Consider the following 15,900-nt stretch of genomic DNA (forward strand, 5'->3'; position numbering starts at 1 on the left):
CTTAAGAAAATCCAAAGCCTATATAATAGTAAGAGTCAAATTTCCACACTAAATTAGGTTAATTTCAAAAAAATTAGGAGGTATTCTCTTAAAAAATTTGGTAAATTATATATATATGTTATATTACAATTTAAAAAATATAATATTATAATAAAATAATATAAATTTATATATATATAATATATGTAATAATATATGTAACTTATAATTTGTATTTTAAACTGGATGGTAGGTATTTTCACTGGAGAAATGTTTTAAAGGAATTTTGACTTTTATAATTACCTTGAAATATATCTGAAGTTCTAGGGTAGGTATGTGTAATTGCATAGAGATACATTGGAGATGCAATTGAGGTATAGTTACTCTATACAACTGTTAAGATATTTGCAATGAAACTGGAATATAATGTACTACTTAGGACCTCCAGAGTAATTAGGATATGTATATATAGAAAAAGAGATTTATTGTAAGGAATTGGCTCATGTAATTATGGAGGCAGTCAAGACCAAATTTGCAATATGGCCCAGACTGTTCTAGACTCAGGAGAGCTGATAGTGCAGCTGTAGTCCAAACACCAGTGGCTTGGAGACCCAGGAAACCCAACAGTGCAGTTATAGCTGGAAGGTAAGGAGTCAGAGATCTAAAACAGAGATGGTGCCGTTGAAGTCCAAAGGCAGTCTGCTGGAGAAGTCCTCTTGACTGGGAAAGCCACTCCCTTTGTTGTATTCAGGCCTTCAGCTGGTTGGATAAGGTTCACCCACTTTATGAAGGATAAGCTTCTTTACTCAAAGCTCACCAATTTAAATGTTAATCTCCCTGTCAACATATAAAATTAACCATCAAAAGTATTTACTAAAAATTTCCAAATATGGATTCATTATATATATGCTATTATTTTATGTGTTTTTATATTGCTTCTGATTGTTTTGGTTATTTATTCCTTTCCTATATAATATTAAAAAAATTTCCTAAGGTTTACGCTGATGGAATTACATGAATTGCAGCTGGAACATTATCAAACATGGTTGGGGCTGCAGAAAGGAGATAGACAAGCAGAGATCCAGCTATGCCTACACAATTATATATTTTATTGTTTTTAAATATCCATCAATGTGTGAGTGTGTGCGAGTGTTTGTGTAGTGTGACACACAGTTCTCAAGGATTTGAACAATATCATGCAGAGCATATGAACTCAAAAAATACATATATATCACTTAAAGGCGTTAGAGGGAAAACAAAGGTCATAATTCTAATGACAAAAACTGGAAGCATTTTTGAGGGAAACAATGTAAAGCATGGCGAAATTAGGAAAGTAGTATTTCTGTGAATGCATAAGAAGGTAGAAGGAAGAACCCTGGAGAGGCTAGAAGTAAATATTTTACATAAACTTAGGTCAAGTCTGAAATTTTTGAGTGCATTCTCCAATGCCTGATAGATTACAACATCACTGGTTAGATATCAAGTGTCTGGTGATCCCTCAAATAAATGTATAATGTGAAAAATGTCAAATATGTTGTTTTAAGTTAATTAAACATCATCACTACATGTGGCATATACACATATTTGTAAAAATAAACACTCTAAGTAATTAACACATTATGTGTAACTTTGGCCCTTTTTTATAGATTTTGTTCTTGTTCCTTTTAAATGGCATATGAAGTCACCAAATGGTCAAACGTCTCAGATCATAACATAGAAAAGTGGTCCATAAAGTAGGAAGCCCTACTTCCTGGTGTTATGTGCAACTTGGAAAAATAATTTAAAGAGAGAGAAACTATAGTGCTCACTTAGAGGACAAAGATCAAAGGAAAAAGTATTTCAATTGCCTTTACCCACAGGAATAAGAAGGACACTAGAAAAGGGCTTCAGATAGAAGTAGCCTGATTTTGAAGTACAGCATGGCTTATTTATTCTTGACAAACTTTCTGTAGTATTTTTTCTTCTTTTTTTAAAAAACTTTGTATAGAAGTGTGTGTTTTCCATTTGTGGTCTTAGGATATATGCGTCTGAGACAGATTAAATCTTCTCAATTTCTCGCTCCTCAGGAAATAGGGATGTATATCTATACCCTGTAACATAGCTCTGCCTCTTGCAGAGGATGTAAAATCTGCATCCTTGACAGATTGACATTGGGTTTGGCCATGTGATATGATTGGACGAATCAAATGTTTGTGGACCAATGGGAACAAAGCCTTTAAATATGATTGCTGGGTTTGGCCCCACCTCTTATTTTCCTACCACTTGCTATGAGAAGAGCTCACCTTGGGTCACTGCTGGTCAAAGGAGGATGGGAAGACCCCAAAGCAGACGTGAACCTGAACAACAGCCTTAAATTGAGCTGCTCCATCTCACCTACTGAGCCATGAACCAAATGAATGTTTACTGTTGCGAATCATAGATTTGGGGGATTATTTGTCACACATCATTATCACAGCAATAACTGACTAAAACAGATCCACCGGGTGCTTCAGGGGGAAAGATTGTGATTCATCATCATTGGTCTATGCAAGGTACTTTTCTTCTTTTTTTTGAGGAAGATTAGCCCTGAGCTAACATCTGCCACCAATCCTCCTCTTTTTTGCTGCGGAAGACTGGCCCTGAGCTAACATCCATGCCAATCTTCCTCTACTTTATATGTGAGACGCCTACCACAGTGTGGTATGCCAAGCAGTGCCATGTCCGCACCCAGGATCTGAACCAGCGAATCCCGGGCGGCCCACAAGTGGGACGTGTGCACTTAACCGCTGTGCCACCAGGCCGGCCCCCAAGATACTTTTCTTGTTTTTAATTTTTTTATTGAAATATAATTGATATGTAACATTAGACTAAGTCCAGGTATATGACATAATGATTCATCATTTGTATATATTGTGAAATGATCACTACAATAAGTCTAATAAGCAACTTTCAAATATACAATACAGTATTATTAACTATAGTCCCCATGCTATACATTATACACCCATGGATTATTTATTTTATACCTGGAAATTTGTACTTTTTGACTGCTTCACCAAACACCTCTCTTGTTTCATTCATTTATCTCTTTGTTCCTTTTTATCTCTATTCCTCACTGCTAATTTCCTAGGGCACGGTGACCACCATTCTAAGGTGTTTTATATGATTCCATTTATTTTATGTGACTTTTAATTAAAATGAGTATTGATTTGTATATACATATTTTTAATTTTCATATATATTGTTATATATTTTACTTTTTTCCCAGCACATTCCAGAGCTGGCTGACTTCAGTTTAGAAACAGCTTTTGGCTATCACATTCATGTTTAAGGCACATTCCAAATTATAAGAAGCCTTGTCCCTGGCAGGGAGCTGGCTTTATTCTTGTGGTTTTGCATGGAAGAAGGAATGGATAAGTTTCTGGCCTTTTTCCCCCAGATTTTCTAAAAAAAAGTGAGTTTGGCAATAGCAAAGCTCATAACACATTCTCACCAGATCCAAGAGGTCTTCCCTTTTACTGCTCTGAGAGGACATGGAGCTCCCTCACCTAACCTCTCTCCCCTGAAATATGTGTGCAGCAAAGAGACTTGTGTGCATCTATCTGACAATGAAAAAAAAAAATGCATCCAAATAAAATTACTGCCTAAAATGAAAGCAGGATTCTCAGCCACATGCAAAGGGGACTGATTGCATACGTCAGGATATAAAACATCTACTTTAGCAGCAAGAGGCTGTGACAGGTGGGGAGGAAAAGGCATCCTGAGCAAACATAGGACCGACCCAGGTCCTTCAGCACGAACACAATATAAGGATTGGGGGCGACGGGGAGAGGACAGAGACAAGACTTTGTGGAGGGTCTGCGCGGCGACACCTCGGGGGCTATTTTGTGAATTTGCTAGAAACAGACAGACATTCTTTTGGCCTTTTCCTGCCATTGCCACTGACAGCAGGTGAACAGAAGTGAGTCCTCAGTCACCGCTCAATCATTGCCATCACAGATCTTCAGTAGAATTTTCCAGTAATCTCCCAAAGTATCTTCCAAGATGCCATGGTACAGCGACTTGCCATACAGCCACTTATGCTCTGATCTGATGTCCAGGACATCAATCTCTTTGTGAGACACCAGAATGTGAATCAGGATCCAGTCCTATGTTCCTGCTCCCCTCATGGCCATGTTGAGCCTTTCAGCAAAGAAGGCTGGAGTATTCTTGAGACATTTTGTCTTGGCCAACATTCCCTCTTCTTAAGTCCTGGGACATCTCCCAGCAGATGCGCTTCTCAGTGTTTCTGCCTGTCCTTCACTGAGACTCATTGAAAACTGAACTATGTGGGCCCTGCTCTAGGAGCACAGAACTGGGTTGAACTTGGACTCATCTGGTCCCAGGTGGTCCTCCCTGGCCGCACACAGCTCCTGGACATCTCACATGTCCACATTTGTGCTTTTATCCTGGTTTCCTTGAGAGAGAGAGATGAGGAGCCGGTGGATGTGTTCCGACATGTCCCTTCGAACGGTCACCTCCAAAGCCCTTTTGAATTCTGTTCTGTAGGCTCTGCTTAGTTCCCAGACTTGCTCATTGCTGCGGGAGGTGAGGAGTTCCGTCAGGCGGGCTTTCTCCGCGCCCGCCTCCTTGAGGGACTCTTTTATCTCATCAACCTCAAAGAGGACGGGGTTCTTCATCGGGGCCAAGATTGTCTAAAGTTTCCTGACAGTTCAGATTTCAGATCTTTGATAAAATCCTTCCCATAAGCTATCTTGAAGGTAAGGAGGATCTGCTGCCACTGCTGTTGGAGTGACTCTCCAGGCAGTCGATGATGGCCTGCTCCTCACTCCTGAAGCCTTTCATAACCTTACACAGGACCTTGGCATCTTGCATAGAGTCAATGCCAAGAGCACATGTGATAGTGCCTCAGTTTCCAAACTGGGCTGGGGGCATGGTGAGGATGATGGTCCTGGACCCTGGCTATTCTGGGTATCTTGGCATCGGCTGCTGCTGCTGACCAAGAGGCTGCCCACAGAAAACCCTAGGAGCTGCTGCCCAGGGGGAAGCATGAATGGCCTGACACTGGGGGTCTTGGGTATGGATTTCCTCCAGGGGGTGGGTACACTCTATCTGGAGGAACAGGTTGCTGGGCAAAAGGGGGCACCCCAAACCCCCAGGAGGGACCAGAGGGTCCCAAGGTACAGGATTGGTACATTGGCTCTGAATTTCCCAGACATGTTGGCCCCCATTCCTGAAAGGCAGTCCTGGTTGAACTGACCTTCATAGTTGGCCATGTTGTCCAGCCCGATGTGGGTGCATGTTGGGCTGCGGTAGCCACCAGCTCCCTCAGCACTGCCGCTAGTGGATAGCCACCTGTGGCAAGGGGTGGTGGTGGGGTGAAGCTGAGAACTTGGGACAGTCAAGTAGTCAGGGTGGGGTCATTTTACATGCTCACCCTTGACCCCACGAGGAACAGAACATTTACTTGCAAATCATCACCTAAATTTTTCCAGATCTTTTGCTTCCAAATGTTTAGTGGGTGAAAGATCTTCCTCACTAAAAGCAGAGTGTGTCCCTGAGTGACTAACTCAGCTTTAATTCCTTCACTGATGCATGGAATAGACTGTGAAGATTCAGAAAACCCACACTTCTTAGCAAAGTTTACATTTGACTTTTCTGGAAAGTAAGATGTGCAACAGAATGATAGGTGGAATACTGAAACATTTTATTAGTAGTATATTTTATATTCAATAGAGCATGTACGCTAGGATTTGCTTATGTCTATTTTTTTTAAAGATTTTATTCTTTCCCTTTTCTCCCCAAAGCCCCCTGCTACATAGTTGTATATTCTTAGTTGTGGCATGTGGGACGCCGCCTCAGCGTGGTTTGATGAGCAGTGCCATGTCCGCGCCCAGGATTCGAACCAACGAAACACTGGGCTGCCTGTAGTGGAGTGCGCGAACTTAACCACTCGGCCACGGGGCCAGCCCCCGCTTATGTCTATTTTTGAGGAAAAGTTATAATGAAGGAAATATGGGCAATGACTAATGCCATATTTGATACATACATTAATAAATAATTGGCCCTATACCAATAGGGTAGAGTTAATGGTCTCAGTTCAAGAAAAAGAGTAACTATGAATAAGATGAAACCATTCATTGGTTGAAATGTTTTGCTGTATTATTATAAGTAATCTTTACTGAATATACGTGAAACTAACATTCATAAAAAAAATCCCTGTATTTATAAAGCACAACAACTTATTTTGTTTTCTTTTGTAGCTTCAGATGTTACCTGATATAAAACATTGTTCAGAATTAAGAAAAACAACAAAGAAAAGCTTTTATTTTCTCATCACTACTTGAATAAACCCTTAGCCTCCACAATTCATGCTTTGGCATAACTTTTATTAATACATCACAGACAATGTAACTCAGTTTTGTTAGATTAATCACGTGTCATATTGATAACTCTTAGTCTGACAAAACCAGAAAAACGAAAACCTTAAAAATCCAATAGTATTTTATAATCAGGTGATAGAAAACATAATACTTATGACAAAGACTTATTAAAATTTTATCTTTTATTTCTAAATGCCTTGGAGGATTTATATGAAGGAAGAGTTATCAAAAGTTATAAAAAACATTTCTTCTTAACTTTGGAAGTTATTGATCACATAATCTTATTTTCTATAATCAAGATTGGAATAGTGAAGGCGAATTTAAAGCATACGTTCCTAAGAGTTCTCTCTGAAAGATGTTAGCATTTTTTGAGGACAGCACAGTTAAGCAGCACATTTTAATTTTTCTTGCTAATGAGATTTTCTTTTAAAATTGAGTTAAGGGAATGCTTCAGAATATATTCAATATTGTTATATCTATTTTTAAATTATGTCTTAAAATTTTGTATAATACATTTTTATTTTGAAGAGTAACATGATTAAAATTGGCATTTTTTCCTGGGAATCTAATGCACAGCATTGTGATAATAGTTAATAATACTGTATGATATACTTGAGAGTCACTAAAAAAGTAGATCTTAAATATTTTCACCACAAAAATGAAATGGTAATTATGTGACCCAATGTTGGTTAGCTAATGCTGACATCACTGTGCAACATATCAAATCAGCACATTGTATACCTCAAACTTACCCAATGTTGTGTGTCAATTATATCTCAATAAAGCTGAAAAAAAGTTCAAATTGGTATTTCCATAAAAATAATTGAGAAAGTCTAAGGCAAAGGCAAGTGACGGACTTTACCATTTTTAAAAATATCCATTTAAGGATTCTTCCAATTTCTGCACATAGGTAAAAATGGCAGAGCACAAAGGCACCAGAAGTTCCTAGTATCATAGACAAAATATGCTCAGATATTTAAAGCAATCTCTACTGTAGTGTATTAATCTAAAGACCTAATTCTGTGATGTGGTATTTTTAGTAAGTAGAATATTGTCCCTGCTCCCTACCATAAGATGTTCACTCCTAATCTTTAAAACTTGTGAATATACTGCTTTAAGGGAGAAAGAGACATTGAGGATGGGATTAAACTAATACTTGGGGAGACTATCCTGATTTATCAGGGTGGGCCCAGAGTTAATTCCAAGTGTCCTTATACAAGGAAATCAGGGGGGTGAGAATTAGAGAAAGGGAAGAAGCAGAGGTCAGAGTGATGTGGGGCCATGAGCCAAGGAATGTAGACAGCCTCTAGAAGCTGGATAAGGCAGGGAAATGGATTCTTCGCTAGAGGTCCAGAAAGAACATAACCCTGTCAATACCTTGATTTTAAAGGTTCTAAATTCCAGAACTATAAAATAACAGGTGTGTTATTTTTAAGCCACTAATTTTGTGATAATTTATTAAAGCAGTAATACAAAACAGAATGTTTAAGAGCAAGAAGGTAGCATAAACATTAGAGGCATATATAAAGGACTGGAAACAACTATCATTTCTTATTCTAAAGGTGAAATCAAGAAATTTTATTAGCTATGTTGGGAATCAGGATTTTTCACATTTATTTTCTGTTTCAAGCAATGTTTATTTTTGCTCCTAGTTAGTCTTTGGAGAGCACTGGCAATGTGGCTTTCCAGTTTTTCCTATCAACAGATAATGTCTACTTCGCTATTCACTGAACACTGTTTTGGCTAATAGAAATGTAATAGAACTCTGTTGTCACCATGAAAATATGCTCAGGTCAGCCTAATAGAGCCATGGAGCAGAGAAGAGGAATTGCAGCGGAGACCAACTTAGACCTGTTATCTCCCAGCCAACCCAGCAACGGACTGTAGACGCATGAGGATTCTCAGCTGAGATCAGTCACGACCAGAGGAATGGATCCAGCTAATTCGAGATTAAATTGCCAACCCAGAGAATCCTGAGCAAAATAATTGTTGTTTTAACCCACAAATAATCAGTGCAGTTTGTTACACAGAAGTAACCAACTGATACACGTTTTGCCATGAAAACCATGAGATTTAAACATTCAAGATTTTAAGATGACTGAGAAAAGAGTGGAGCTTCCAAGGATGGCATATTCCTAACGCATACCATAAATGAGGCCCTCAGTGCTAGTGAATGTAAAACATACTTCTTGTAAGATGTTATCTTCAGTATGATAAGCCTCTGATGTGTCTGGGATGTTTGTTACAGCACAACCTATCTCACCTTCACTTTTAAAGCTGTAGACAATACTTACAGATTCAATTTAAATTTACTATGATATGGGTGGCCAACATTTACTGAAATCTTACTGTTTGTCAGGCACTATTCTAAGGGCTTCCTCCACATGTTTAAATGCTTTTAGTGCTCTCAAAATCCATATGGGGAGCTGGCCTGGTAGTGCAGTGGTTAAGTTTGCATGTTCCACTTTGGCAGCCAGGGGTTCACCAGTTAGGATCCTGGCTGCGGACCTATGTACTGCTTGTCAGGCCATGCTGTGGTAGGCATTTCACATATAAAGTAAAGGAAGATAGGAAGTTGGGCACGGATGTTAGCTCAGGGCCAGTCTTCCTCAGCAAAAAGAGAAGGATTGGCAACAGATGTTAGCTCAGGGCTAATCTTCCTCAAAAAATAAAATTCATATGGGTTTATGTACTATGATTATTTTTGCTTTAATAACACAAAGACTGAACTACAGAAGACTAAACTGCCTAAGATGACATGGTTTATAATTGATAGGGACAAAAATTCATGGGCAAAAAAATATTTCTGCTCAATTTACCACAACATTTGTCTCAAAAAGAATATAAAATGAACAAACAAAACCTAGCTTGGTTCTAACCTGTTTGCTTCCAGTCAGTTCCATGCACAATCACCACACTCAAAATTCTGTATTAGATTTCATTTGCAAGTTTAATTCACTTATCTTTCTAACCCGTATTTCTTTTTCTTAACTCCTGGCAATTACTTGCAGCCTATTGGACTTTAATGAGAGACTATACTTGTCGTGGATTGAATCTTGCCTTCAGAAGAGATATGTTCCATTCTTAGTCCTTGGGATGTCATTTTATTTGGAAATACAGTCATTGTAGAGGTAACTAAGATGTAAGTTAAGAAGAGATCTTAAGGGGCCGGCCCAGTGACACAGCAGTTAAGCGTGCATGTTCCACTTCGGTGGCCCGGGGTTCGCCAGTTCGGATCTTGGGTGCAGACATGGCACCGCTTGGCAAGCCATGCTGTGGTAGGCGTCCCACGTATAAAGTAGAGGAAGATGGGCATTGATGTTAGCTCAGGGCCAGTCTTCCCTAGCAAAAAGAGGAGGATTGGCAGCAGTTAGCTAAGCGATAATCTTCCTCAAAAAAAAAAAAGAAGAGATCTTAAGATTTAAGATTGGCCCTAAACGCCATCACTAGTGTCCTTGCAAGAAGAGACAAAGATAATGCAGAGACACACAAGGATAACGACATGTAAAAATGGAGACACCAGTTGGAGAGATGCATTTACTTGCTAAGGATTGTCATCAAACACCAAAACTGGGAGAGAGGCCTGGAGCATATTATCCCTCACAGCTTCCAGAAGGAACTAATCTTGTCAACACCTTGTTGATTTCAGACTTCTGGCCTCTAGAACTGTGCAAGAATAAGTTGTTGTTGTAAGCCACTCTTTATTACGGGGGCCATAGGAAACTGATACAATATCCTTGACCTAAACTTGCCATGAGTATTTTTGTTCATCAAGCAATTTTACTTGGCACCAGCCCTTGCACTAATGCTTGCAATTCAGGCATATATTAGACTGGAAGATTTTTCATTCAAAGCTCACTTAAACCTCACCTCTGACCTTTTGGAGACTAAAAGCGGTCATTTATTCTAATCTTGCAAGTCTCTGAATGTTTAACCTGTTGTTATCCCCTTTCATTTCTGCTTGCAGATGGGCCGCCTTTAATTTTTTCCCTGAGCTCATCTTTATCTTGTAATATTTTGTCAGATGCAGCCAATAGTAACTAACATTTTTTCCACCTAAACTTCTATTTTCCAATATTTATCCCTAAAGTTGTAGTTTCAGTAAGTATGTATAATTCTTGCAAATTTATCAGACAACAAAATTAGTAAATATTTTGTCACAGCATTACACTGAAACATTTCTCCAGTCTCAATGATAATTTTTTTTTGCTGCTTGCCCACAAGGTGGAAGGAGTGAGCCTGTTCTCTGGGGTCTCTCCTATAAGGACACTAATCTCATTCGTGAGAGCTCAACCCTTGTGTCCTAACCACTTCCCAAACGCCCCACCTCCTAAGACCATATCACTGCGAGTTAGGATTTCAACATATGAATTCTAGAGGGACACAAACATTCAGTCCACAACAGTCCTGTAACTGAAAAAGTGCTGGGGAGTGTGGACATCCATATGCCCAGGTTGAAATGGGAACATAATATTAGCGAATACCAGTAACATCTACCAAAATACCTCTATGTAAGGATACATCTAATCTGTATTTCTGATTCACAGGTGAACCTTTATGAAATGTAAAGGAAAAGCAAAAAATAAAGATTTCAGGTATCTAAAAATAGGAACAAAAATTCTGGTTATTTTGTGAATTAATCAGGTTTATTGATAGTTTTTCTAAATATTTGCTAATATAGATCATATCTTGGAATTCTGCAATAAGTATATTACTTTACTTATGAACACTATGCAAATAAGAAATATATAAAATGAAGAATTAGTGTCTTATCTAAAGTATACAGATGTGTGCAATTATTTCACCAAACAAAAGTACATTACCATACACTAAATATATACGTTGTTTATTATATATAATAAGATATAATGTAGAATGTATATATTTCTATACAGTATAAGATAGTCCTCATTCCAGTTCTGTGTGTGTGTGTGTGTATGTGCATCTCTCTCTCTCTGTTCTCCTGAATTTCTTGGAATAAATATAATTTTACAGTAGAATCTAGAAGAAAGATGAATCAAATACAATGGCATATACTCCCAGATGTCTTGTGCCAAGGGCTGTTGGATCTGACTGCAGCACATAAGGACCACAGCTAGGGGCTCCATGCATCATTTGTGCTGGATTATATTTACAAAGACCAGACTGAACAATCATATTGACTAGAATTTTACTACTTTCTCAACATCTGCTCAAAGGCATTTGCATAGCTACCACATGTGATAACTAGCAGATAATACTTCAAACACTTCAGATATTTTAAAGTAGATTTCGTACAATGTCCCCTAATGGAATGACCAGTCCTTCTTCAACATCCTTTCACTCCTGAGGGAAATTCTACCTCTTCTATTATCCCAAGAAATCTTCTAATTGGCTAGAATGGAAAAATATTGTAAAGTTAGTTGAAACTAAGAGAAAAGAAGTTTGATAATAGAAACCAAAAGTATAAATGAAAAAAAACTTTACGCATTAGATATTCTAATGAGACAGCAAAAAAAGACTTTTTGTCCTTTGAATTTTAATGACTAAGAGAAGTATTCTAGGCAGTTATTAAATTAAATGTAATTATTTATACAGATTAGAAGCATATTGTTTAAAATATTGAGAGGAAAATTTGATTGGCATCAATTGAATTTGATGTTGCTATTGACACAACAATGAAATGATATATCACATTTTGTGAAAATATGACCTAAAACTTTTCCATTTTAATGACCTGATCCCTTTACTTGGGGATATTTGGGTGAGAAAAAAAGCCCTTTTTTATGATTATTTTCTTTCTTTAGTGATTTTTTACCATTTTGAAGTGTTTCATTATACTGCAGAAATATTCTTAAATCTCCAAGGCCTGGAATGTATTTGCGCAGGGTGTTATGTAAAATACTCACACACTACATACGTTCAACTCTCGAACGTGAATAATCTGTCTTAACAAAAGATAGAATAGAAGACTCTTCATTATGATGATTCATTCAAATTAGTTCTTAAATTTTCAAAGATTTCAATATTTTGTTTACTTATATAAGCTTTCTCAGAGCATATATACTTTCATTAAATCAAAACAGATCAGGAGCAATGGAAACAGTTCTTGTTTCAACATAAGAAACTGTCTGTGATATAAGCCCTTGTTAGCAACCATTTGTTCCTCTATTTTAAACAGGTTATCTCAGTGGTATGTAACAATAGAAAATAATAGAAATGTAGTTGGTTTTACTATTGCTTTGATGTTTAAAAATATTAAAAGTATGTTAATAGTTAATATCTCTATGAAAGTCAATGTTTTGATGGAGTACCTTCTCATACAAAGGACAATCATATATGAACATTTAAAAAATTTGGTTCTCTGTGTAATATTACAATTTTATACATTGTGTATTCTGTATAAAATAGTAAATTCTGTATAAAAATTATTAAAAAAGAACCTACATTCTGCACATATTTTCCATGTCTCTCCAATGAAAGTGTGTGCTTATGAATGCCTATAAATGATAGTGTATTTTTAAAATTTTTAATTTAATTTAATTATTTTTCTGTTTGGTTTATTTTTTCTAAAGGGGTCATCTTTTCTAGATTATGTTCTTTATATAGCGAGCACAGTTCAATATGCCCCAAGTGTCCTGACATAAATTCTGTCTGGGAATTTGAAATCTAAAATTGACAGTAATATTTTTATATCTACTCACCACTGTAGGTTCCCCTTGTACTTTTTTCTTTTTTTCTTTCTTTCTTTCTGTTTTGGTAAAATAAACACAGTGTAAAACTGATCATCTTAACCCTTTTTTTTTTTCTGCTTTATCTCCCCAACGCCCCCTGTACATAGTTGTATATCTTAGTTTCAGGTCCTTCTAGTTGTGGGATGTAGGAAGCCACCTCAAGGTGGCCTGACGAGCAGTGCCATGTCCGCACCCAGGATCCGAACCCTGGGCCTCTGCAGCGGAGTGCACGAACTTAACCACTTGGCCACAGAGCCGGCCCCTATCGTAACCCTTTTTAATTGAATAGTTCAGTAGCGTTAAATATTCACATTCTTTGAAACCTATCTCTAGAACTTTTTCTTCTTACACTACTGAAACGTTATACTCATTAAACAACTTCCCATTTTTCTTCCCTTCAGCCCTTGACAACCGTCATTCTACTTTCCATCTCTGTAAACTTGAATACTCTCGGTATTTCATATAAGTGAAACTATACAATGTTTGTCTTTTTTTGATTGTCTTATTTCTCTTAGCATAATTTCCTCAGAATTTATTCATGTTGTAGCATGTGTCAGAATGACCTTCCTTTTTAAGGCTGAATAATATTCTGTTATATGTATATACCACATTTTTTATTCATTTATCCATTGAGAGACATTTGGGTTGCCTTCACATTTTGGTTGTTGTGAATAGTGCTGCTATGAGTGTGGAAGTGTAAATATCTCTTTAAGATTCTGCTTTCAATTCTTTTGGATAAATTCCCAGAAGTAGCATTGCTGGATTGTGTAGTACTCCTACTTTTAATTTTTTGAGGCACTGTCATACTGTTTTGCATAGTGGCTGCACTGTTTTACATTCCCACCAACAGTGGACAAGGGTTCTAATTTCTTCACATCCTTACCAACATTCATTATGTTTTTTTATAGTAGCCATCCTAATGGTGTGAGATCATATCTCATTTGGTTTTGATTTGCATTTCCCTAATGATTAGTGATGGTGACCATCTTTTCATCTGCTTCTTGGCCTCCATACATTTTTTGCATTTGAAAATGTCTTTTTCCTGCTTTTGATGTCAGAGATACATTTGAAATTTATTTTCTTATATGTATGTGTGCTGGCTCAGTTCCAGCCTATTGACAGTGATGTTCTCTGCTAGAAACACCTAAGGCACTCACCCAGGCAGCATTTACTTGTAGTGAGCCCGACAGACATTCTCTACCACCACCAGGGCCAATGTTGTGGCTGGACTAGCCCTTGCGGTTGTTATTATGACTGCAGGATGCACCTCAGCAAAACCATCAGGTAACTGAAGAATAAGATTTATTACTCACAGGTTCTGGAGGGCATGCAGCATTCCTGAGGGTCACACAGTGAGGTCAAAGGGGAGAGAGAGAGAAGGAGGGAGCAAGGACATGGAGCTCCGCCTTTCCTGAGGTTGAGAGTAGGATATCCAGGGTTTCACAGATTCACTCTTTCCTGGCAAATTTAAAGCATAAGAACTGGAATTAGGGAGCAGGATGGAAAAGCAGGGTTCCTCAAGCGATCAGTTATCCAGATCACCCAAGGTTGTCTAAAAAGGGAACTTCATGGATCGGGGAGGCCTGGCTCCTGATCGAGTTTTTTGCTGGTAGCTGTGTCATATAGCTGGCAATATATTTATTCGAGATGGATGTCTTTGAAATGAATGCCTCTGCAATCAAAAGCTTAATGTCAGGCAATTACATTACAATCAGAAAGCTTAATGTTAGGCACTACAATATGGAGTAAATTAATTTTAATATTATAAATACACTACAGTATGGAATTGCAGAACAGTTTTGAATGTCCAATGTACTTATTTCCTATTTCCAACGTTTGTCTATAGATGATCTTGAGTTTTCTTTATATACAAAATACCTCATCTGCATGTAATATTTTATTTTCTGCATGAAGTTATATGCCCATTTTATATGAATTTTTAAATCTTGAAGGATAAGCATAATTTTTACGTTTCACCTCAATAGAATTGTGTAGCCGTGGTTTTAGACTCGTATATTTATATGTCTAAAACACAGAGAAAAAATAAACATAGGTAAAATTTATAAAACCGTACATCTCAATCTGAAAAACGTTACTTATTTGTGTTGTGGGTGTTTATGTTTTTATGTATGTTTCTGTGTATGCATGTAAAAGTATGTATTGAAATAATCAAAAATATGATTTCCTTCACAATGGTAGGCTTTAGTTCCAATATACAAGACAAATAATTTTAATTTTTTTTTAAATTTTAACTGCTGAATATGATTAAGGAGCAAATAAAATGGGAAAACATTACCTACTGGGGATCAGAAGTTTCTTATTTGAGTTAGTCGCTAATATATTCCCATGAGTACAATTAAATGTAAAAGAAGTCAGTGATGTATATATGAGTAGCCAGAGAGTGGTTGATGGGTGAAGACCCATTTAGTAAAATAATGAGAAAACTCATCCTTTTAGAAATGCCGCAGAAACTAGCCTGCATAATTCCCCACCTATCTCAAACAGTTTTAGCAGATAGAGTGGGACAAAATATGTCTAGAAATGCCCTTTTGTATTTCTAGCTGAAAATTACTGAAAAAATAAATCTGTAACTCTCACATATTAAGTTTGATAAACTAATAGTCTACATAGTCTAAATAGAAATAGCATATACAATTCATATTCAACGTAATTTTAAAATTTGAGTTTGTTTGTGGCTTATTACATGAAAAATGTTGGTATGGTAATGGTACAAATTATCATCAAATGATCTTGACTGTCAATTTATTTCAATGTCTTTCTACGAAAAAGATAGTTATAAACACATTGGACCATTGTTATAAAATAATTGTCTATACCATGACAAT

The 15,900-nt window shown here is 37.1% G+C and overlaps 1 pseudogene; it reads right to left on the reverse strand.

Annotated features, from left to right (window-relative positions):
* Window positions 1–3,938: 3,938 nt before the first annotated feature.
* LOC106822697 (annexin A11 pseudogene) overlaps window positions 3,939–15,900 on the reverse strand; it is a 30,824-nt pseudogene continuing 18,862 nt past the window's right edge.

Source organism: Equus asinus, chromosome 10 (assembly GCF_041296235.1).
Source record: "Equus asinus isolate D_3611 breed Donkey chromosome 10, EquAss-T2T_v2, whole genome shotgun sequence".
Taxonomy (NCBI): Eukaryota; Metazoa; Chordata; class Mammalia; order Perissodactyla; family Equidae; genus Equus; species Equus asinus.